The following is a 24,540-nucleotide window of genomic DNA, read 5'->3' as shown; positions in this document are numbered from 1 at the left end:
TGCGGGCTACCATTTTTAATAATAATCCCAGTCTCACGTGAGAATGCGTGACATCGCGTTGTTTCCTTGTCACATCTCATGTGTGTTTGGTTGTGAAACATAGTTTGCATGCCAGACAGAGTTGTCGGAGATTCTTCCTATTGTAAAGTCATGCAGTGTGAAACCTTCTGTCGCCGATCCATCGTGCAGTGTGAACACAGCAGCGACTGAATGCTGGCCAAGATAGTCATGCAGTGTGAAAAGAACAGTGACCCGACTACTTTGAAAATCGTGCAGTCTGAACTCAGCTTAAGATGACGCAGAAGTGCTTTCCAAAAAGAGAGTTTTTTTGACCCCTACACCCTTCATCCCTTCGAAGCTCTCAGTCCGGAGGGTAAACCCTTTGAAGGGATTAGGGCATAGGGATGAGCCCTTCCGAATGGAACGCAGGGCCAGTCACAGCCGATGTCGAACACACCTCATACGTGATCATGTTGTGCTTCCCTTGCCTAATGTTTCATGTTCTAATTGGTTCCTTGTTTCATGTGTCATGTTTTCATTGATTGTTTTAGTCATGTGGTTTTCTGTTCTGTTTGGTCATTGGTTCGTTGTTTCATTTTGTTCAGGTGTTTCTTGTTTGATCATTAACCTCTGTGTATATATAGCCCTCATGTTACTGTTGTTGTCTTTTGTCTAGCTTTGTTTGTGTAACTGCTGTAGGTAAGTCTAGTTAATGGCCAAGTAAGTCAAGTTTATTTTTATTGTTATTTTTTATCATTTATATTGTTATCATTTTGTTTGTTAATGATTGTCTTCAATAGACTGCACATGGGTTCACCTTCAACTTGCCTTTAGTGGACTTTCATTACATTAATTCTGTGCAGATCTGTGCAAAATATAATCATAAGTGCTTCCCTCATGTTGTCAGGTAATAAAACTTAGTGTTGCTGTATGTACAAGTCTGTGAACTAAATTTTGGGCTGCACCTTCGGTAGAGTCAGGCAGGAGAATGATGGTAATTGACATGCCTCATTATGGTGGTTTTCATCTGCATTGCAGCTCTCAAATAAAATATGTTGCCTATGGCTCAGGTTGGATGTCAATGACATCAAGCATCATTAGTTCTCAAGTGTCTAGCAATCAAATGTCATGATGTCAAACCTGCAGCACAGGTTCTATGTTGAGCTGAGTGTGAGAAATTTTCAGTAAGAACTTAAATTTCGGTCTGTTTCTCAAACAAAACTATAGTATGGCTCCAGAAGACTTGAAATATATAGTGCACAAATTGTATGGTGCTTTTATAATGTGCTTACTTTTTTATTTAAAGCTTAACAGTCCATGAACTTTAATAAAAAAAAATAAAAAAAACACAACTGGGTAACACTTTATTTCAATAGTCCACTTTAGACACATAACTTTGCAAATACAAAGTTAATCCAGGGTTGTTCTAAACACCAGGTAAACCGAATCCTGGGTTATCTTGCTTCACGTTTCATGCTGCTCATTATGTACCCGGGGTTAACAATTAGTCCTGGGTATTCATAAACTGATGTTTTGCATTGTATATTCCTAAACCCTGGGTTAATATTCATATTTGCGGTGTCAGTGTCATTGATTGACTTATTCTACTAACCCTAACCTAACAGTCTACTAATACTCTGAGAGTTAGCTGACATGTAGTTGCAAAGTTACTTATAGTTAGTAGAATAAAGTGGACCACTGAAATAGTGTAAACATAAAGTCTAAAGATTTTGATCTGTTTCTCAAATCTGTGATGTTTTCGACATGATTATATGCTGCCAGAATTTGTTTTGTAGTGTGTGCTTGGCCTTAGTAGCCAAACACTGCAATGCGCTTTGCAGGTTATAGAACGTTATGTCACTGTTCAACTGTCAGTGGAAATATGCTGTAGCACAAACACCATTTGGGGGCAAAGGTGTATTGGTGTGAAGAAAAACTTCACTACAGACAGAGAATTTGAACAGCTTAATGTGTCTTATCACAGGTCTGAGGTCAGCTTAAAGCCCTGGAATGAACAAACAAACAGAGCATTCATCATTTCCCTATGAAATGAATGCAGTCTTCTTGGACATCGGCCAGTTTCGGCTTCCACATTTGCATTTTTTTTTCCCCCTCACAAGAATTCAGTTTACTTGATCTCCAAAGCATATCAAGGTCAGGCTATGCAAATAATCATTAGTGTGTCTTCTGCTTTGTTTATTTATTAATAATAATATATAAAAAAAAAAGAAGTAGCAAAATATTAACCAATGGCATCTCAGGCAATTTAATTTAATGATATCACAATATGGTTCTCTGTCTTGCCTTGAAGCCTGAGTGTTTTTGGTGCTACGAGGAGCAAACATCATGATTTGTCATTCCACAATGGAAAAATACATTGATCAAGACATCAGCTCACAGGATTCCTGTTGTGTTTTGTAGTTGAATGCTTTCATTAGAAGGATTGATTGTACTTCATCCGTACCTTCCCAAGACACACGTTTGTGCTGGAAGGAGAGCCACTGCAATTCATTTCCATTGTGTTCTCGATCTTTATCCATTTGTACAGGCTTTACCAGGATAACTGTCAGTAATGCGTGACCTAATATACGTACTGAATATATGCTCCAAATGGTTGTGACAGCCAAGTAATAATGGTGTCTTAAAGAATTCAATACTTTCTTGGCATGCATGTTTATGTTCTATATAATTCATACACTTGAGGATTTGATAAGTAACCGTGTTCCATTCCTTTGATATATGATGCTGAATGTTTTATAAGAAATACATGTTTAATCGGTCAGAAACTCTCCATAGAAAATCGTGAATTAATCTAATTAAATGTAATGCAGTTTCTGTTTCTACATGGTGCTAAAACTTAAAACTGCTTACCTCAAGCTCTTTTCACCTTCTTCTTTTGCCGCTTCCTCTTTTTTCAGCACACATAAACAAAGACCATGGTAAACACACTTTGGCAGTTGTAGTTTTTAAGTGGTAGACCAACAGACTGGGCCATCTAACCAATCAGAGCAAAGTAAACCAATCACAACAGACTGTAACAATGCATTTAGGCTACGTTCCACTCCACTTTTAGATACACACTCGCAAAAAATACAGAAAGTATTCAGACCCCCTTACATTTTTCACTCTTTGTTATATTGCAGCCATTTGCTAAAATCATTTGTTAATTTTTTTTTCCTCATTAATGTACACACAGCACCCCATATTGACAGAAAAACACAGAATTCTTGACATTTTTGCAGATTTATTCAAAAAGAAAAACTGAAATATCACATGGTCCTAAGTATTCAGACCCTTTGCTCAGTATTTAGTAGAAGCACCGTTTTGATCTAATACAGCCATGAGTCTTTTTGGGAAAGATGCAACAAGTTTTTCACACCTGGATTTGGGGATCCTCTGCCATTCCTCCTTGCAGATCCTCTCCAGTTCTGTCAGGTTGGATGGTAAACATTGGTGGACAGCCATTTTTAGGTCTCTCCAGAGATGCTCAATTGGGTTTAAGTCAGGGCTCTGGCTGGGCCATTCAAGAACAGTCACGGAGTTATTGTGAAGCCACTCCTTCGTTATTTTAGCTGTGTGCTTAGGGTCATTGTCTTGTTGGAAGGTAAACCTTCGGCCCAGTCTGAGGTCCTGAGCACTCTGGAGAAGGTTTTCATCCAGGATATCCCTGTACTTGGCCGCATTCATTTTTCCCTCGATTGCAACCAGTCGTCCTGTCCCTGCAGCTGAAAAACACCCCCACAGCATGATGCTGCCACCACCATGCTTCTACAACGTTGGGACTGTATTGGACAGGTGATGAGCAGTGTCTGGTTTTCTCTACACATACCACTTAGAATTAAGGCCAAAAAGTTCTATCTTGGTCTCATCAGACCAGAGAATCTTATTTCTCACCATCTTGGCAAACTCCATGCTGGCTTTCATGTGTCTTGCACTGAGGAGAGGCTTCCATCGGGCCACTCTGCCATAAAGCCCTGACTGGTGGAGGACTGCAGTGATGGTTGACTTTCTACAACTTTCTCCCATCTCCTGACTGCATCTCTGGAGCTCAGCCACAGTGATCTTTGGGTTCTTCTTTACCTCTCTCACCAAGGCTCTTCTCCCCTGATAGCTCAGTTTGGCCGGACGGCCAGCTCTAGGAAGGGTTCTGGTCGTCCCAAACGTCTTCCATTTAAGGATTATGGAGGCCACTGTGCTCTTAGGAACCTTAAGTGCAGCAGAATTTTTTTTGTAACCTTGGCCAGATCTGTGCCTTGCCACAATTCTGTCTCTAAGCTCTTCAGGTAGTTCCTTTGACCTCATGATTCTCATTTTCTCTGACATGCACTGTGAGCTGTAAGGTCTTACATAGACAGGTGTGTGGCTTTCCGAATCAAGTCCAATCAGTATAATCAAACTAAAAAAAGCTGGACTCTAATGAAGGTGTAGAACCATATCAAGGATGATCAGAAGAAATGGACAGCACCTGAGTTAAATATATGAGTGTCACAGCAAAGGACCATGTGATATTTCAGTTTTTCTTTTTTAATAAATCTGCAAAAATGTCAACAATTCTGTGTTTTTCTGTCAATATGGGGTGCTGTGTGTACATTGAGGAAAAAAAAAAGAACTTAAATGATTTTAGCAAATGGCTGCAATATAACAAAGACTGAAATATTTAAGGGGGTCTGAATACTTTCCGTACCCACTGTATATAATGCTGCATTAAACTGTTTCTTAAGGGAAAAAATATAAATAATAAATCAACTCCGTAGCAAATTCCATGAGTCAACGAGACTGAGGGAAGGGCATAAAAGAAAGGAACTGGAACGCAGCCTTAGTTACCACTTGTAGTACACTTGAACCCATCTTTCATACACTAGTGTACTACAAGTGGTAACTAAATATATATTATTATTATTATTTTTTAATACAGAGATGTTATATTAAAAGCACATTTTAAGGCATATTCATGGGTAGTACACTTAAATGTTCTTAAGATTATCTTAAGAAGTACTAATGAAAAAGTTTTAGTATATGGAGTACAAAATTAGTGCGTGAAAATAGAGCACTTTAAGTACATTATGGAAGGGTATTTTTTTCACCTGGGACATTAGGTGTGTTTGACATCGGCTGCGGCTGGATGCAACAGATTGGCGAGAGTTGCCACATGCAGTCGGGGGGAGCTGAAAACGGAGACGTGAAGTCGGACATTTTCTGCTTCCTGAAGTGATGCTCGCTCATGCTGCGTTTGCATACTTCATCACAGCTGAAGTGAAATAAATGCAATATTTGTCAAATACACAGACATTTTCATTCAAAACTTTATGTACTGCTTACAGTGTATGTTATAAGCATATACTATTTAAATACCAAAGAAGTGGGGTCTACGTTTTTTATCCATTTTATTTTGCTGAACATGACACAACAACATCACTACTACATGAAAAGAGCTTTTACTGTTATAAAAATACAGATTTCCTAGCATTAGTGGAACTGAAGGTTTCAGAATAAACACGAAACACACGTGATTGTTGTCATGCGGTGAATCCAGCCAATAGTGAAACAGCTGTTGTCATCAGAGCTCGTGCAGCCGCTCTTGAGAAGCTGCGCTGGCTGACTCAGCCGACTGCTCTCGAATCGCTCTCGCAGTGCTTTGATTCCATACGTCACAGTCACGTGGCATCTGCGCTTTCTCAAGTCAGACAAAATTTCTAACTGAAAAGTAAAAATTATCGAAAGTAAAATGTGCACGGCCGCACGGGCATTCATAACGGTGCGTGCGTGACACATGCGTGTCTACTGACGTGGAGCATTTTCAGTTAATTCCTATTGAATCTCAACTTCCATAGGAATTAATTGAAAACCCTTGCTCTACTCCACACTGTCATTTACTTTCGCTTTCAAATTAGTGATTTTTAAAGCGAGATGCAAAAGAGGGTGCAACCAGAGTATATTAATCCACTTTATGAGAGTGGATGTTACAGTCACTCAAAAGGCCTTCAGTTGTAACTGCAACATGATAAACATCATCAGCTCTGTTTGCAAACCGCTGCAGGCCCTATAACTCAATAATAATTGCTTATCACTTTAGCATGAAGAGCATTAAAGCCCTCAATGACATATATTAGTATCATTGGCTAAGGTTAACAAGATTCGTCAAGAGTCATAACTCATTTGATTAAGGCTCCAAGCCTGTCCTCTAATAACAATCAAACTCAAATAGACCTGATTAAAAAACTCATCAGACATATTTTGATTGCCTGCAAATGCACTTTTCAACTGTTATAATGCTCTAACTATAACACTTTCAGCTATTGTTTAATCCAGTACCAATTAAATAGTATAAGAATGTATTACTGAGCAATTTAAGCAGAGTAGCGCTGCCTTAGTCCACCACTCACAGTCTAGCACAACCCGCTGTCTGGTTTAGAAAAAGAACAGGATTTTTTTTTGCACTGGCCCCCTGCAAGTGCGAAAAAGTGCATAACCCCTTACTGAACAATTGACCTTCAGATAGGGACATCACACTGATATCAGTCACATCCAAGCCCTTCAGCATCCTCTGTCATTCTGCCATCCAGATTACAGTAACATATATTGTTCCCTGAGCTTCCCTGTGAACACTTGAAGACTGAATTGACTGATTCCATCAAAAAAGAAATAATATTGCAAGCGATCATTTAGCTGTTTTCAAGCAAGCCACATACAAGCTGGCGGTAACAGATTTATTTATTTATTATTATTTGATTGCGATTTCGCAAAAGTGTGCTTGAGAGGACAGGTTTCTTAATTTATTGTCTGCCAAGACAAGCTTTGCTATCACTATTGCTCATACTTAGGGTTAGCGATTTGAGCAAATATTAAACATCAGTATGTAACTCATCCTGCTTAATGTGCTACAGACATGAATAAATCCTCAAATCATGTTTCTTACTGAGGAGAGACTTGCTATTTCTTTTATAGGCTTTTAGATTTATGATTTTCACCTGGCAAAAACATCTCATAGATTAACCAGACATGTCCACTGGGCAGAGATGAGCTGTGTTGCTGATACACTGTGCAATTGGCAGCGGAGCAAAGCAAGCGGTCGGAACATCAAAAGCTTGAGAAATCCTCAACTTTATGCAAACGAGAGGTAAAAAAAAAAAAATGCTGAGCGGTGCATGCAGTGATGTCTGTCATGAGCTTTACAATTTAAAGTGTATTAAATTTACACTGTAAGTATATGAAAGCAATCACAGACTATACACATTTGCTGAACATTTTACACTCACCCCCACCCCCAAGTTTGTTGTTTAACACCATGCACCATTACATTGGAGGGACCTGAGCTACATAGCAGTGTCATAGCAATCTTACAGAACACCCTAGCAACCACCTAGCAATGAAATAAAAACATTGGAAGACCTTCGCAACTGCATAGCAAAGCCCACCTGCAATACAGCACCCAAGCACCACTCATAATTTCCAGAAAAATGACTGTGTTAGCATGCAGACGAGAAAACAGCATTTCAGCTGAGTCAAGAGGCCTTGACTGTTTGGTAGAGGTCCAGTAAAATTCATATTTGCCAAATGTTTTTTTCTTAAAACACAAAACTATTGACCCTTCTGGTAAGGGGAGCGCATCTTCCTCTTTTTCTGATTTTTTTTTTTTTTTTTCCCCTTCAGAATTTGGTTTGAATTGGGATTAAAAATCTCCTTTTTGTTCTTACAAGCAGATCAACTAAAGGTCATCTCTTCAAGGTTTGATCAGACTGTCAGTATTGTGCATTTAAAAGGGCATGGCATCTCTGCAGAGAGTCAGGCCCTACTATCTCATTCCCAATCTGTGCACTCCATTTCATTCACAGTGGGCTCATGTCTTGCTCATGTAATCTCATCTGCACGGATAGCCCACCCTGTGACATCTGGGCCTCCTCCAAAACACTGAACCATGACCAAAACCTCAGAATGAAAGGGCTCATCGCAGCCCTCACTTGAATTTGACCTTTGAATCTCCTGTCAGTCATCCTACCTCACTTTTTTTTTTTTTTTTTTCTGTGTATGAATTTATTGCTAAGAATATAATTTGTGTCTTTTTATGTGGTACTTTTGGAGTTCACTGTAAAGCTCCTTGCTGACAAATCTCAATATGAAAACCGTTCCAGCACAGATTTGGTTCCGAGTCCCAGCGGACACCATGAAATGTGGTTTTATTTAGAGAGCATTCCTGAGTCGCACTGAGAATAGCCGTGAGATTATACACACATCCAAGAATTGTCATTCAAGTGTGCCCATTGTTGGCATCAAGGACACGAACATCGTTATAGAAAGAAATTGTCTGTCGGCCTCCAGACATCAATGAGGCACAATCAGAGATTACTAAGGCTTTCTGCTTAATGCATCTTTCCACCATTTTGACATGTATGCAAAATTAAATGCTAAATTTGTTTGCTACTTGTCATTCAAGTGATGAATTTCATCCGAACTGACTTATAGTACACAAATCCCCCTGCGGCGAGTTGAGGTCAAGTACCTTGTTGGAGGGTAGGATGAGTAGAAAGCAGGTGTGTGATCTCAGTAATTCTAATTTCAGGCTTTGGACTTAACCTGCAGCTCTTGCCTTAACAGCTGATATTCTGAAATATAGTTGGTTTAGTGCATCAAACATAGCTGAATTAGCTGTAGTTTTAGTGCTGGAAGTGCATGTGGATTTGATTTTAAAACATTTCACCATATCCTGTGATGGCTAGAATTTTGTTTGGCCAATGTGATTTTTTTCTTATTAATTTAAAGTGGGACACAGATGTGACCTTGAACAACAAGGCTGCATATTGGTTTGTCATTTAAAAATAGATCTTATTTAATTATGAATGCTATAGCATATAAGTCTGTTTGATAAGCTATGCTTCCATTTTTGAAAGAACTAACCCAGATATCAGATTTAAGAAAAAACAGTGCCATCCAGTGGTATACATTTAACAATTTCTATATGGAAAGGCATGAAATTCATGAAATCAGGTAATCATTAAAAAAAGGACAGCATAAAAATGCAATTAAGGTTAAATAAGATTTGTTTAAAAATACTTAAGTTACTTAATTGAAAATTAATATTTTACATTATTATATTAATTGAATATTAATTATAAATAATACAAAAAAAAAAATCTTCCTCATAAAACTTTAAAGAACTGTCTACTGTAACACACTATGTAATAAGCATCTCATGTGAGCCATTATAAATAAATAGATTCAGAGCTCACAATATTTGCATTTAGCATAATACACCATCAAAGTGATTGTAATGATCCCAGAGCTGTATCATGTGAGAAAAGCAAACACTGATTCCAGCTCTAATATTCACATAGTTGAAATTAATTTGTTTACATCAGTCACAGCTTTTTGCTCACCTTTATTAAGTTATGATAATTAGTTTGCAGCTTAATGGGTCACTACAATCCAAGCAGTGCTAATTACTGTTACCTGTTGTTCTTTCTGAGTGCCGCCTCTATCTCAATAGAGTGTCTGATAAAGTGTGGTATGTGCATCATACAGGATAGATCAACAGTGATCTTTTTTTTTTGTAGCTGCAGAACAGAATCATAGAAGTGTGTGATGCATTGAGACATTCATTTCTCTTTGCATGCAATTGTATAGCGCTTTTCACAAAATAAAACATTCAAAAGCAGCTTCGCATAAGCCCCAGTGGACAAGCCAAAGGCACCAGTGGCAAGGACTAAGATGTTCAGGTAAAATGAGGAACATGTAGACTCAGCTGGGACAATCCACCTCCTCATGGAGGAACATACTGTACAAACATACATGCACATCTTTAATAGAAACTCATTCATTTGTTATTATTGTTACCCTTCATGCAATACACCATTCTGGAAAACTGTAACATTTCATCTTGTCTGGAGGAGATTTAAAGGTGCCCTAGAACCTTTTTTAAAAAGATGTAATATAAGTCTAAGGTGTCCCCTGAATGTGTCTGAAGTTTCAGCTCAAAATACCTTATAGATTTTTTTTTTAATTCATTTTTTTAACTGCCCATTTTGGGGCATAATTAGAAATGAGCCGATTCAGGGTGTGTGGCCCTTTAATTCTCGTGCTCCACGCCCCAAGAGCTTGCGCTTGCCTTAAACAACATAAAAAGTTCAGCTAATATAACCCTCAAAATGGATCTTTACAAAGTGTTTGTCATGCAGCATGTCTAATCGCATAAGTACAGTGTTTATTTTGATGTTTACATTGATTCTGAATGAGTTTGAGGCTATGCTCCGTGGCTAACGGCTAATGCTACACTGTTGGAGAGATTTATAAAGAATAAAGAATAAATAAAGTTGTGTTTATGCATTATACAGACTGCAAGTGTTTAAAAATGAAAATAGTGATGGCTCTTGTCTCCATGAATACAGTAAGAAACAATGGTAACTTTAACCACATTTAACAGTACATTAGCAACATGCTAACGAAACATTTAGAAATACAATTTAAAAATATCACAAAAAATATCATGATATCATGGATCATGTCAGTTATTATTGCTCCATCTGCCATTTTTTGCTATTGTCCTTGCTTGCTTACCTAGTCTGTTGATTCAGCTCTGCACAACCAGACGTTAATACTGGCTGCCCTTGTGTAATGCCTCAATCATGGGCTGGCATATGCAAATATTGGGGGCGTACACCCCGACTGTTACGTAACAGTCGGTGTTATGTTGAGATTCGCCTGTTCTTCGGAGGTCTTTTAAACAAATGAGATTTATATAAGAAGGAGGAAACAATGGAGTTTGAGACTCACTCACTTTCCATGTACTGAACTCTTGTTATTTAACTATGCCAAGGTAAATTCAATTTTTGAATCTAGGGCACCTTTAAAGACATCTTCAAAGTGAATATGAAATCATCTTTTTAACAATAAGATGTTTAATGTGGTTGAGCAATGGCGCAGTGCATTAGTTACTGCTCTTATTTAACTCACATAGGAATACAGTGTTGTGTTGTCTTGGTAACGTTAACAATGCTGTTTAATGTCTATTAAGTGTTTAGTGGCAAATAAACATGACATAACATGCAGTTGCTTTCTTTGATCAAAAACATTGTTTGTCTGCAGTGCATGTTTGTTTTTTGGCTCAAAGCATTGAAATTCCCTCATGGGTTACTCACGAGTTCACACTTACACATAAGTCAGAGTAAATGGTAAGCATATTTGGCACACTGTCTGAGGAGAGAGCTCCAGTTGGGGTGGTGGAGGGATGCTGAAAAACTGTCAAGGAATGTTGGTGAGTCGACTGGGTATATAGGCTTCCTCTCATGCTGATAGGATAGACAAGATAATTGTTGTGACAAGTTGAGTGGATAGATTTTTTGCACATGCTCCTCCCGAACTTTGTTAATGAAACATCGTTTCACAAGTTCACAGAGTAAATGGTAAGCATATATGGAGTGCTGTCCTAGTCTGGCTATCACCAGACCAAGCTCAATTTAAAATTGAACATTGGTCTGGGGAGTTTGCTATGTATTTCCTACTGCACAAGAGGCGTGATCAACAAGCATTAGTCACGCAATTGGATAGTCCTTCAACCAATCAGATCAACGATCCGGGTGACATACTTTGCAGAGCGATGCGAAAACTCCAGACAGGTTTACCGTGTGTCTCAATCAGCTCCCTAGTTCAGTAGTCAGGGCACTGATCAGGGAATCAGCCACATTCACTTTCATGATATACTGATTCACGACCTAGGGAACTAGGGAGCTGATTGAGACGCAGGTTTAGTTTGTATTGGTTTGTAGCATTGATCCGCGGTTTGCAGACGCAGCAATGGCATCGAGCGATTTTTGCAGGTTGTTCAAAAAAACATGAAAGTGATCGGTATTTATTTACACCCACTCGAGCAATTTGTTTGCTAACTAAAGAAGTCATTCAGCATCGTCGAGAGTTTAAAAGGCGACTCTGATACTGTTCTGGTTCAGTGTAAATGAACGCGGAATATAGCCGCCCTAAACTACATCATTGTCATGACAACCAAAAAGAATTCCAGTCAGCTCAGACGGGAAGATTCAAGAAGCAGGGAGACGAAACATATAGAGCAAATAATAAAAATATTGTCTACCATCAAGGGGCATTGAAGTAAAAGAGTCCTGTACTCACATCGTGAAGCAAACCACCAAAATAACAGCAGGGAATCATTGTGTGTCATTAATCGCTGTTTGTAATCTTCCTATGAAGAGACTGTCGGATCAACGCTCTGCTACATTTCTCTCAGAAATGGTAAATGCTTATAACACTATCGGCGTCACTGTGATTGTGCATTGTTATTTTGGTGTGACGGTCGTTCGAGAGACGGGTAGATCAGATAGAGTTTAAAGCTGCTTGCCGTCGCTTCTCTATCGTCATCGTGTTATACCCGCCAATAGCGCTCAAGGTGGAAAAGCCAGTCTGTGACAGTGTAACAGTGCAGCAGAAATTAATGCACGGGTTTCCAGACTGAGTTGCCGAGTGAAATCAAATCGCCGGCAGATCAGGCTGGGTTTACCCAGACTAGTGCTGTCCGGTATTTGGCCCGAATGGTTTCATGGTTTAATGACTCTTTTCCATTCTTCATTCCATGTTCCATTCCCATTTCCAGCTTCATTCTGTCACTTTCCATCTAACCCATGAATGTGTGATTGTGTTTGTTAGATTAGTTGTGTTTTAGTTAATAAAAATTTGTGCACAATACATATTTGGTTCTGACTCCCTGCCTGCAGATAAATGTAATTTAAATGATTGATCTTGTTACACACTCGAAGCGCTGTAAATGCTAAGAAAGACTTATTTTCATATATTTAATATAACTCTGATTGTATTCATCTGAAAGAAGAAAGTCATATAAACCTAGGATAGCTTGATCGTGAGTAAATCATGGGGCAGTTTTTATTTTTGGGTGAACTAACCCTTTAAGGTTTTAAAAAGAAGTTATTAATCATTTTATATAGATTAACTTAAAGTGACAACCATCAGTTAATATTTAAAGTCTGTTTATGAAGTATTTACATAGACGTTTAATGTGGATGAGCTTAAAGAGAGCACACTGAGCTTAACTGTAGCAGCAACAATTTTTAATAAATAAAAATTACAATATTTTGCAAAATAAATAATCTAGGTCAACAACTATTATTGACAATATCTATGAAACTATACTTTTTCTTATTGATGTCACTCTGAAGCTGTGTGATTTTCATGGTAGTGCACCCTTTAAGCTCACCTAACAATAATATGAAGTCTTTAAAAATTGCAGCATTGTAAAACCACAGACCATCAATAAACTGTAAATTTATAATATTATGGATTTAAAAGTACAAGCCAGTAATGCCTGAAAAGTAATATATTAGTTCTGTAGCATCTGCACTATGTTGCTAAAACTATATTTTGGATCTAACTGTAATTATTTTCCACATGCAGGTTCCAGGTTATAATATGCAACCGTCTAAACATTAATCTCTAATTTTTTCAGTAAGTAGTTATAACTACCCCTTGACACACTTAAGACTAAAATTTTACTCTGAGCGGCTTTATACATTTAGCCCCATATGTCCCTCCTCAACAGCTCTCCGTGGGAGATTCCGGTCAGGAGGGACCTTCTATCTCAGGTGAGGGGCTCAATCTTTCTCCCCTGCCCACAAATGTGGAAACTGTGGGCTTGGCCTCTGAGGGGGCCCAGCTCATATTTGATCATATTGTCTCACAACTGAGCTCTACGCTTTGAAGGGGAAACTTTTCACTTCATGGCGTAGGGCCCAGTCAACTGCCCTGTTTCTTCAGGAATGATTTTCTGAAGGGTTATCTCCATCCACGATAAAGGTGTATGTGGCGGCTATATCTGCTTACCACACTCATTTGGGTAGTTTGTCAGTTGGGAGACCAGCCTTCTTTCCACCTCTTTTTAGTTCTTCGTACCAGGAAAAGTTGAATCTGCTTTGCCCTGTGAAAGCCTTTTATGCCTATGTCCACAGAGCTGCCCTGTGGCGTAAATCTGTTCAACTCTTTGTGTGTTTCGGGCCACCCAGGAATAGGTGCCCAGCATCTATGCAGAGGATAAGCAAGTGGATAGTCAAGGCTATCTCTCTTGGGTATGAGGTGACCGGAAAGCCTTCACCATTGGTAGTCCGAGCCCATTCAACCAGAAGTATGGCTGCATCTAAAGCTTTAATATCAGGAGTCTCGTCAGGATGTTTGTTATGCTGCGGGGTGGTGTTCCCCACACACCTTTGTTAGGTTTTACAACCTAGATTTGGATTCCACTCCTGGGACCAGTGTGCTCTCATCCTAGTGTGCACGACAGATTTCACACAGACAAGCACTCAGTATGGTGGCGTGGGTATATGCGTTCCCATCCCATATACTTCAGACGCAGTGTGAGTTCCCTCGAAAGGGAAAGTCTCAGGTTATGTATGTAACTATGGTTCCCTGAGAAGGGAGCGAGACACTCTGTCACCTTGCTATAATTCCTGCATGCCTGTGATCGTCTTGTTTCAACCTATTAGAAGCCAACACTGATAAATAAACACTGATAAATAAAGAATGCTGATACATTATATGAGTACTGTTTAAGGTTTGATAATCATGATTTTAGTGCAGAAATCAATGATTTAAAACAGAGAACATTATCTAGTAATGGTGAAAATATCGAAGTTTATAAGGCAAAACGTCTTTTCAAAATATAGATGTTAAAAAAAGTCCAGACCCTGATAATGTAGGAGGCAAGGTGTTAAAGACCTGGAATATTTCATCGCATTTGTTAGAGTCTCTTAATTACAATAGGTCTTCTTACAATCGGTCCCAAGAATATGGGAGAAATGTAATATAGTTCCTGTGCCAAAAAATAGTGTGCCTAAGAATTTAAATGATTTCAGACATGTTGCTTTAACGTCATTAATTATAAAAATGTTTTGAAAAAATAATTAGGGAAATGATTTTACAGCAAATAGACACTAGCCTGGATCCATTACAGTTTGCCTATAAAGAGGGTAGAGGTGTGGAGGATGCTATACTTTATCTTTTAAATCTTATTTATAAACATCTGGAAAAACCTAAAGCATGTGCCAGGCTTTTATTTATTGATTTCTCTTCTGCTTTTAATACCATTCAGCCCTATTTGTTAATAGTGAAATTAAAGGGTTACTTCACCCAAAAATGAACATAATGTCATTTATTACTCACCCACATGCCATTTCACACCCGTAAGACCTTCGTTAATCTTCGGAACGCAAATTAAGATATTTTTTGTTGAAATCCGATGGCTCAGTGAGGCCTTCATAGCCAGCAATGACATTTCCTCTCTCAAGATCCATTAATGTACTAAAAACATATTTAAATCAGTTCATGTGAGTACAGTGGTTCAATATTAATATTATAAAGCGACGAGAATATTTTTGGTGTGCCAAAAAAACAAAATAATGACTTATTTAGAGATGGCCAATTTCAAAACACTGCTTCAGGAAGCTTCGGAGCGTAATGATTCTTCGAATCATTGTGTCGAATCATGATTCGGATTGTGTACCAAACTGCCGAAATCATGTGACTTTGGCGCTCCAAACAGCAGATTCGATATGCTGATTCATAACACTCCGAAGCTTCATTAAGCAGTGTTTTGAAATCGGCCATCACTATATAAGTCTATAAGTATATATGTCTTTTTTTTTTGGCGCACCAAAAATATTCTCGTCGCTTTATAATATTAATATTCAACCACTGTACTCACATGAACTGATTTAAATATGTTTTTAGTACCTTTATGGATCTTGAGAGAGGAAATGTCATTGCTCCATATGGAGGCCTCACGGAGCCATTGGATTTCAAAAAAAATATCTTAATTTGCATTCCGAAGATTACCGAAGGTCTTACGGGTCTGGAACGGCATGAGTAATAAATGACAGAATTTTCTTTTTTGGGTGAACTAACCCTTTAATATCTCATTTTAATATTGATTTAAATGTTGCTGGATGGATTTTAGATTTTTTAACAGGAAGGTCACAGTGTGTTAAAATTAATGATGTATATTCTAAACATTTATTTTGTTCAACGGGGTCTCCTCAAGGATGTTGTTTGTCACCCTATGTATTATGTACACAAATGATTGTCGCAGTTCATATGAGAACAGGCATATTATTAAATATGCAGATGATTCTGTCATAGTGGGTCTTCTGCAGGAACAGGATCAAGGGCATGGTCTTGTAGTGGGTGATTTTGTCATGTGGTGTAGTAATTTCCACCTTTAGTTAAATGTGGAAAAAACTGAGGACATGTTAATTGACTTCAGAAGGTCAACATTAAGTCCAGGGGTGACAAAGATAAATGGTGTGGATATTGAAATGACTGTGATAACTACAAATATCTTGGGACAGTGATTGATAAGTTCATATCAGTTGTTTTTTGTAACAAGCTTCAACAAAGACGCTAAACATGATGCTGACTTTTCATGTTTATTAAGTCTTTTATTGAATCTGTGTTTTCCTTTTGTATTGTAACTTGGTTTGGTAATCTTACATTGACAAACAAGAATAGGTTAAATAGTCTTGTGAAGGTGGCAGGAAAAGTCAAAGGGGTAAGTCAAAACCAGCCTATTGATATTAAGAGACAGGTTCTGAATAAGGCACAGTCAATTAAAAAAAAAAAAAAAAAAAAAAAATTGATCATCCATTATATAGAGAATTTCAATTGTTGCCTTTGGTGCCTCGTTTTAGGGTACCAGGTGGTAGGACAAAGTGTTTTAAGGGTTTTTTTTGTTTTGGCTATTAGGATGTCTTTTTTTGGTATGAACTTTGATGTGTGCGATATGTATGGTATATTGTTAGTGTATTATGTATTGTCTGTCTGTTACCCTTTTTGCTGCAAAACTAGTTTCCCCTAAAGGGGACAATAAACGTAAACAAACAAACAAACAAACAAACAAACACCGTTTTGTCTGGGTATGCTTTATAGTTTCCTGGTCAATGACGTCACCCTCCTATGACGTTGCAATCACACAAAGGTGTTCCCAATGTGTTTTGTTGTTGTTGTTGTTGTTATTATAGTAGTTATTTAATTTTTCTGCATTAACTTCCATTAAGTGCCCTCAGTACAAGCATCAAAATTGTATACACAATTAAACAAACAGGAGGACATAAAATAATAAATGTAATTCAATTATTTGGTGTTTGGTGAGTGAAGTAAACAGTTTTGATGAATGTTTCATACAGCATCCCTTGCTCAATCATTTTCCTGTTTAAATGGAGCAATTTGTTTGTCTGTGTGCAATCTGCTGATGCTGGCCTCTGATAAAAATAGAAAGTGCATCAAGAAACTCAAATCATCCTCCAACCCCATCCTTTTTCTCTTCCAGTTTCTCTCTCAATGCTTAGAAATGACAAACAAAGTGTGACTTGGGCAAGTCAGTATGAGATAATAGAGTTGTAATTGGCATAACGAATCTTGTTAGAGACACTTGGTGACTGGCATTTCAGTTTTCATGGAATTACAATGGTGTCCACATTTCCAATATTTATCATCACTGAACAACAATACAGTGCACAGTGGAACAGAGAAAGCAAGATTGTCTAAAATTGAAAATTTAATCATTATCATTCATTCAGCTCAGTCTCCTCTAGGTTTTAATCTAGATCTACAAAGAGAAAGCAATCCAATGTTGCCAGAGCTAAGTAACCTAGATGGGTAGTTGAGAACGTAGTATGTCTGATAGATACTCTGGTGCTAGGCCGTGTATTGATTTAAAAGTAAAAATAAAAATGTTAAATTCTATTCTCAATTTGACTGGTAGCCAAGTGCAGAGAAGTTCAAATGGGAGTAAAGGCTGATTTATACTTCTGCGTTGGACCTACGGCGGAGCCTCTACGCTGTAGGCTGTTTTCATTTATACTTCTGCATCATTGTCCATGTTGAAGTGCAACATGCAGACCACTAGTAGACAGTGTCCGCGGACCGCGGTCATGTTATATATCAAGGCAAAAGCCAAAGAAGAAGCACCTTGTCATATACGTTGTCAGAGATGCTTCAATAGTGATGGCAGCAAATAGGCAATGACTTTTGTTGCCGCTTGATGGCACGTGTCCCTTGAAACAGAGCAGAGCAAGTGACCTAAGCATTTTTTTTTTTTGAAGTTGAAAACGCTTGCTCTTTTCAGTTTTTTTTTTTTTTTTTTTTTTTTTACCTGAGGGAGGGGTTCTAGCAGACCAATCACACTGCTTGCGGTCCACGTAGAATTGACACGTTGTTACATTTTTGGAGAGGTGCACATCAAGCTACGCCATAGGTTATGCATGCTACACACAGCCTATGCCGTAGTTATGATGTACACTCAACACAGAAGTATAAATCAGCCTTAATGGGATCGAATTTTCAACTACCAGTCAACAGCCTGGCTGCAGAATTTTGAACCATTTGTACTGTAGATGCCCATTAGATGATTGGTTAACTCCATAATAAAGTGAATTGCAGTAATCAAGGCATGAAGTAATGAGCGCATAGATAACAATTTCAAAGTTCTTTAGAGAGAGAAAAGATTAATTTTATAAGACGTCGTAAATGAAATTAATCTGATTTAAAGGGGTCATGAATTGAGAAATTTGGTATATAAGAGGTCATTGTACTATAAGAATATCCTGTAATATCCGGTAACAGTGTCAGATGTTCTTTGTCTATGCGTCAGTAAATCAAACCAGTGACTAAACAGTCAACTACACATTGTTTCTCTTAGTAGGATGAAAATAATCTGTTATTTAGTGATTACATTTTATAAAGAAAGCGATCAAAGAACGTTATCAGCTACAATGTTCATCACTGCAACCTTTGATGCCACTGTCTAAATATAATGCCATCCGTGGCGTAACTTGGTTTTAAAAAGTGGGTGGGACAGATGTGTGTGTTTGTGTGTGTGTGTAGGGGGGAGGGGGTGTAGATTGCATATATGTACAATAATAAATGCACAATTAATGGCATAGTATTCATGTTTAATGTGTAAGTTTCATCCTCACATCTACTTACTACTTTGTCTCGAGAGTATTTACATTAGTGAATAAATACGTAGATCGGTATTAGAGATTTGTGTGTTCTATTGGGCTGGTGGTAGAATTAAACGTGCCAGAGGTTCTGGGGTCTAATTGGCCCTCTTATAGTGTTTTTTTTTTTTTTTTCTTCCTCATTAAAACCAAAGCTGTTTATCAGTGATTGTTTATCAAGAGCAGGGAGGATATGTTTATGTGCATTTTGTTTTGTGATTTCACCGGAACGAAAAGAGAGTCTCCGCAACTGCACTAAAGCGATAGATTGAAGCACTCGTCTTAAAGGATTAGTTCTCTTTCCAATTAAAATTTCATGATAATTTACTCACCCTCATGTCATCCAAGATGTTTGTCTTTCTTTCTTCAGTTGAAAAGAAATTAAGGGTTTTGATGAAAACATTCCTGTATTTTTCTCCATATAGTGGACTTCAATGGACTCCAAATGGTTGAAGGTCAAAATTACAGTTTCAGTGCAGCTTCAAAGCGTTCTACACAATCCCAGACAAGGAATAAGGGTCTTATCTAGTGAAACGATCGATCATTTTCTAAAAATAAAAAAATAAATATATACTTTTAACCATAAAGGCTTGTCGTGAACTAGCTCTCTTCTTCTTCTTCTTCTTCTTCTATTAGAATTCCGGCAGTGTAGACGCTACTAACTGTATTACTGCCCTCCACAGGTCAAAGATTGAACTAATTGTTATATACTTGCACTAGCGTATTGTATATGACAATTTAGTTCAAACTTTGACCTGTGGAGGGCAATAATACACTTAGCAGTGTCTACACTGCCAGAATTCTAATAGAGAATAAGAAGAGAGCTAGTTCAAGACGAGCGTTTATGGTTAAAAGAATTGTTAAAAAATTTTAAACAGATCGTTTCGCTAGATAAGACCCTTATTCCTCGTCTGGGATCATGTAGATCCCTTTGAAGCTCAAATGAAACTGTAATTTTGACCTTCAACCGTTTGGAGTCCATTGAAGTCCACTATAAGGAGTATAATCCTGGAATGTTTTCATCAAAAACCTTGATTTCTTTTCAACTGAAGAAAGAAAGACATAAACATCTTGGATGACATGAGGGTGAGTAAATTATCATGAAATTTTAATTTGAAAGTGAACTAATCCTTTAATCTTGATTTATAGAGGGTATGCGCGTGACGTCACTGTCGACCGTTATGAAAACACACGACCTTTAGGAAAACACACAAAACACATCCAAAATGGGAAAGAGCTTTGTGATTGACTGTACAAATAGCTTTGACACAAAACCTGAGGTAGCCTATATATTTAAAGACTGCTGAAAGCTACAGAAAAAAGAAGCAAATGGATCACTGCAATTCACAGAAACAGCTGGACTACAGCAGAGAAACATGGATTTGCAGTTATCATTTTGTGTCAAATTGTTGGATTTTGAGGTAAAATCATACCGTATTGTTATATATTATGTTGACAAATTATCAATTAAATATTTTCCATCTTATATTCTGCATAATTGTGTGTTTTAAAATAAACAACACTAACAAAAACTATACTATAAAACTATATATGTTTTAGGGCTGGACATGACGATATAACATTGATATAAGTGATTACGCGGGTTTAAACCTACCGATATTGTAGTTATATAAAATATTCACAGGCAGATTTGCTTTATGTATTTCCCCGGCGTCGAAATCAGGCACATAAATGTCAGGAAACACGACTCCTGGCTACATGTCAATATCCATGGATTAGGTTTATTTGACAAGTTGTAAGAAACACTTTCGAGTCCAACCTTTAGTGTAATCGTTTGTTTTACTCGCGTTTTTGCAGTTTCCTCTATTAAATCCAGACATGCAGCAGGTTCTTTTGCCACGCAGTCCAGCTGAGGGAGCGCGTTTTCGGCAGGAAAGTGACGTCGATGCATACCCTCTATACTTGTGAAGGTGTGCACGGCGAAAATTACGTCACAATATGACATACCATTTCATCAGCTGGAGTGCACGCCATTTTTTGTAACTTTGTGCCATATCCATATTGCTCTAATGTCACAAGTAATAATCCCAAGGTTTACTGGATTTTACACGATTCATTGGTTCTTTTGTAGTTTGAGTTTGATGAAGTGTATCATAAAAACAAACATTGTCTCGTGTGTACTTTATGTCTTCTCACCTCTGCTTCCTGATGGTTTTGAGAACAATTACTCCGAGATGCCCCTTGTCGTTTCAAAGAATAGTAGCCTTGTTCGTTTGGGGAAGAGAGTGTGCAGTCGGTGGAGGCTCATGCTGCGGAGCCAACCGAAAGTATAAACAAGGCTTGAGACTGCGCAGTGTGGATGAGCGCCAAGAGACACTGTTGCACTACTGACAACAGCGGCAACAAGCACTCGGCATCTCGCCGCCAGATTGCCTCTTATTTAACAAAAATGAACAAATGACTAATCAAAGATGTTTATTTTGTATTAGATACATCCATGCCACGAAATGCTTCAAAAATTGGTGGGGACAATATCGACCCTGGCAAAAAGTGGTGGGGACATGTTCCACCCATACCACCCGCAAATTATGCATATGCCATAGATATAGATGTAATGCAACACCTTTCACGATTGGTTAACTTTAAGACCTGTAATAGTCAAAAGCCAATCACAGCAGTGGGCTTTTACACTGAAGTATCACAGCAGACACGCCCTTATACAGAGCGTTCAAGGGCTAAAAAGGTACGAAAAATGCCATTTATTTCTAAATTATGATGTAAAAAGCATACTAACATTACAGGTGCACCCCAGGAAACATTATAAAACAATAAAATAACACAGTTCATGACCCTTTTAACAACAGAATTCATTTGTTTATCAAAATTGAGAACCTGAATCAAACATGAGAACTTTAATCGCCAATGTACAGATCACCAAAGTCATAAAAATCACTTGGTCTAAACAGTACTACTTCAGTTTTAGTCTCATTTAAAACCAATTGTGTGTAAACCATAATTTCACCTTCTGTAAACACGCTAGCACCCACCAAACATTAGGACATTTAATGACTGTTGAAAAGATGTCCATCCGACACATCCCGTCATGGTTGAAAAATAGTTCCAAAATGAAATTTGAGCAGGCATCTTTGACATTATCTTAATGAATTAATTATTATATATTGAACTATACATAGCTAAAAGTCAGAGTAACAATACATCCAACCCTAGAGAATTATAGACGTGTACAAACGTATCTGAATGCATTTTTATAGGAAATGTTCTGTTACATATTTTTATCGATTTATGCCGTCCTACCACGACTATTTTTGTAGTGAGGGACTGTCACATGTCTGCCTGTTTTGCACTTTGTTCTGGTAGTCTCATGTTCTCTTTTGTTCAGTTTCCCACCACTTGTTTGTATCCATGGTTACCTTAATTAATTAATTTGTACCAGCTGTGTCTTGTTAATTAGTCTTGTTTTCTTTGTATACAAGCACTCAGTTTCAGATCAGTCTTTGTCCTGTATTGGTTATGTTATGTGGTGTTTGTAAGTATTATTTTCTGGTGATATTCCTGTTCCATTAAATGTTAATTGATGATATCTCCTTTGTTGTGTATTGAATACTACAACACCCACCGTGACAGAATACAAGACTGAGACTGAAGGTATAGATCTAACCGCACTGCTAATGCAAATGGCCACAGTGTCACCACATCCAGTTATGGCAGCTAGGAATATGGACATGACTGGCTGCGATCTGACTGATTACCTCACTAGGATCCTGATGGAAAGGTAAGTGAAACCGGTGAGTGAAAGTTACCTCTGTCATCCTATCATGGCTGCCAGTCCAGTATCCTGTTGCAAGATGGCCACCATCCCAGAGCCTCGTCCTAAGATGGCCGCCGCCACGCCTGAGACATTGGTCAAGATGGCCGCTGCATGCCTGAGCCCTTGGTCAAGATGGCCGCTGCCACACCTGAGCCCTCAGCCGTGATGGTCTCCACACTTGTGCCCTTAGGCCTTTTAGTGGAGTATGTCCTGGAACCCAGAGTTTGTTCCAGGCCCTGAGTCCGCTCCAGTGTCTTCTCCAGCCCCTGAGTTCGCTCCAGTGTCTTCGCCAGCCCCTGAACCTGCTCCAGTGTCTGCTTCAGCCCGTGACCAGAGTCCAATGATGGCTTCAGCCCCTGACCAGAGTCCAGACTCCACTCCAGCCCTGGAGTCCTGTTTGCTGGGCAAGACTTCTATAGAACTGGAATCATTGTGTTTAAATGGGAGGTACAATTTGGTGTCATAAGAGTATAAGTGAAATGATACTCCACATTTGAAAAAAATTAAAATGGCAGCAAGTATAAAGAAAAGTGGTGAAGCAAGAATAGATCCCTGCGGAACACCACAGGAAAGATGTGCTGCTGAGGAAGCATGCTTTCCAATGCATACAGAAAACTTCATGTTGGTTAAAGACTGGAACCAATTTAAAATGGTGCCCTGAATGTCTACATAATTTTCCATATTGAACATTACAGTTCTGAAATTTCACTGTGGTTGATGAAAATACATTTAGATCCCAGTGATGTTTACACTATTATCACATGACAAGGCAAGTTCAAGACCTGAGGGAAAGCATTTCAGTGAACAGACCTTAGATTACGGTTTCTTACATGCTATAACTCCATAGTATGACTTCAGAAGATGTTGAATAGTGTACCAGTCTATAGACTACTCTTATGGTGTTTTTATGGTTTCTATCTTTTTCCTGCTCAGCTCTGATGGTCTTGATCTGACATCCAAACAGATTCTGATCATATGAACATGGGTTTGTACTGGTGCGCCCAGGTGAAGTGAGGAAAAAAAAAATAATAATAATAAAGTACACTTCCATAATGTGCTTAAAGTGCTCTATTTTCGCACACTAAATTTGTACTTAATATATTAAAAATTATTCTTTAGTACTTCTTAAGATAATCTTAAGAACATCTAAGCTTACTCAACTGTGCTATTTTGAGACGCCATGAATATGAACTAAAATGTGATTTTATAAAACTATCTCTGTATTAAAAAAATATTTGGTTACCACTTGTAGTACACTAGAACCTATCTTTCATACACTAGTGTACTACAAGTGGTAATTAAATACATTTTTTAATACAGAGATAGTATATTAAAAGCACATTTTAGGTTATATTCATGGTGTCTCAAAATAGCACAAATGAGTACACTTATAGATGTTCTTAAGATTATCTTAATATACTAAAACTTATTCTTTAGTACTTAAGTACAAAATTAGTGCTCGAAAATAGAGCACTTTAAGTACATTATGGAAGGGTATGTTTTTTCACCTGGGGCTTCAAGAAGAGAGATATTAAAGGATTAGTCCACTGTATGTCCTATGCCTTCCCTATTCTACTTATGGAAAAAAACGAAACTGGTGCCACGTTCGTTCCATAAGTAGAATAGGAAAGGCCTAGGACATACAGCGTAAGCATTTTAAACAATGCGGAAAGCGGAAGTATGTGCAAGGCGATATTTTGTGTTTATAAAGCATATACAGTTGTATTTATTTCGAAAATGACCGATCGTTAT

The 24,540-nt window shown here is 38.0% G+C and overlaps 1 long non-coding RNA gene across 1 annotated transcript; it reads right to left on the bottom strand.

The window, feature by feature from the left end:
• Window positions 1-379: 379 nt before the first annotated feature.
• Window positions 380-21,276, bottom strand: LOC125259199. Its single transcript, XR_007182748.1, has 3 exons — window positions 21,156-21,276; window positions 5,085-5,248; window positions 380-2,995 (listed from the first exon to the last, which is right to left on the bottom strand). It is a non-coding gene; the product is annotated as an uncharacterized LOC125259199 (long non-coding RNA).
• Between the last annotated feature and the right edge of the window lie 3,264 nt (window positions 21,277-24,540).

Source organism: Megalobrama amblycephala, linkage group LG23, assembly GCF_018812025.1.
Source record: "Megalobrama amblycephala isolate DHTTF-2021 linkage group LG23, ASM1881202v1, whole genome shotgun sequence".
In the NCBI taxonomy this organism is placed as follows: domain Eukaryota; kingdom Metazoa; phylum Chordata; class Actinopteri; order Cypriniformes; family Xenocyprididae; genus Megalobrama; species Megalobrama amblycephala.
Note: the sequence above shows the minus strand (reverse complement) of the source record. Positions and strands in the feature narration are given on the sequence as shown.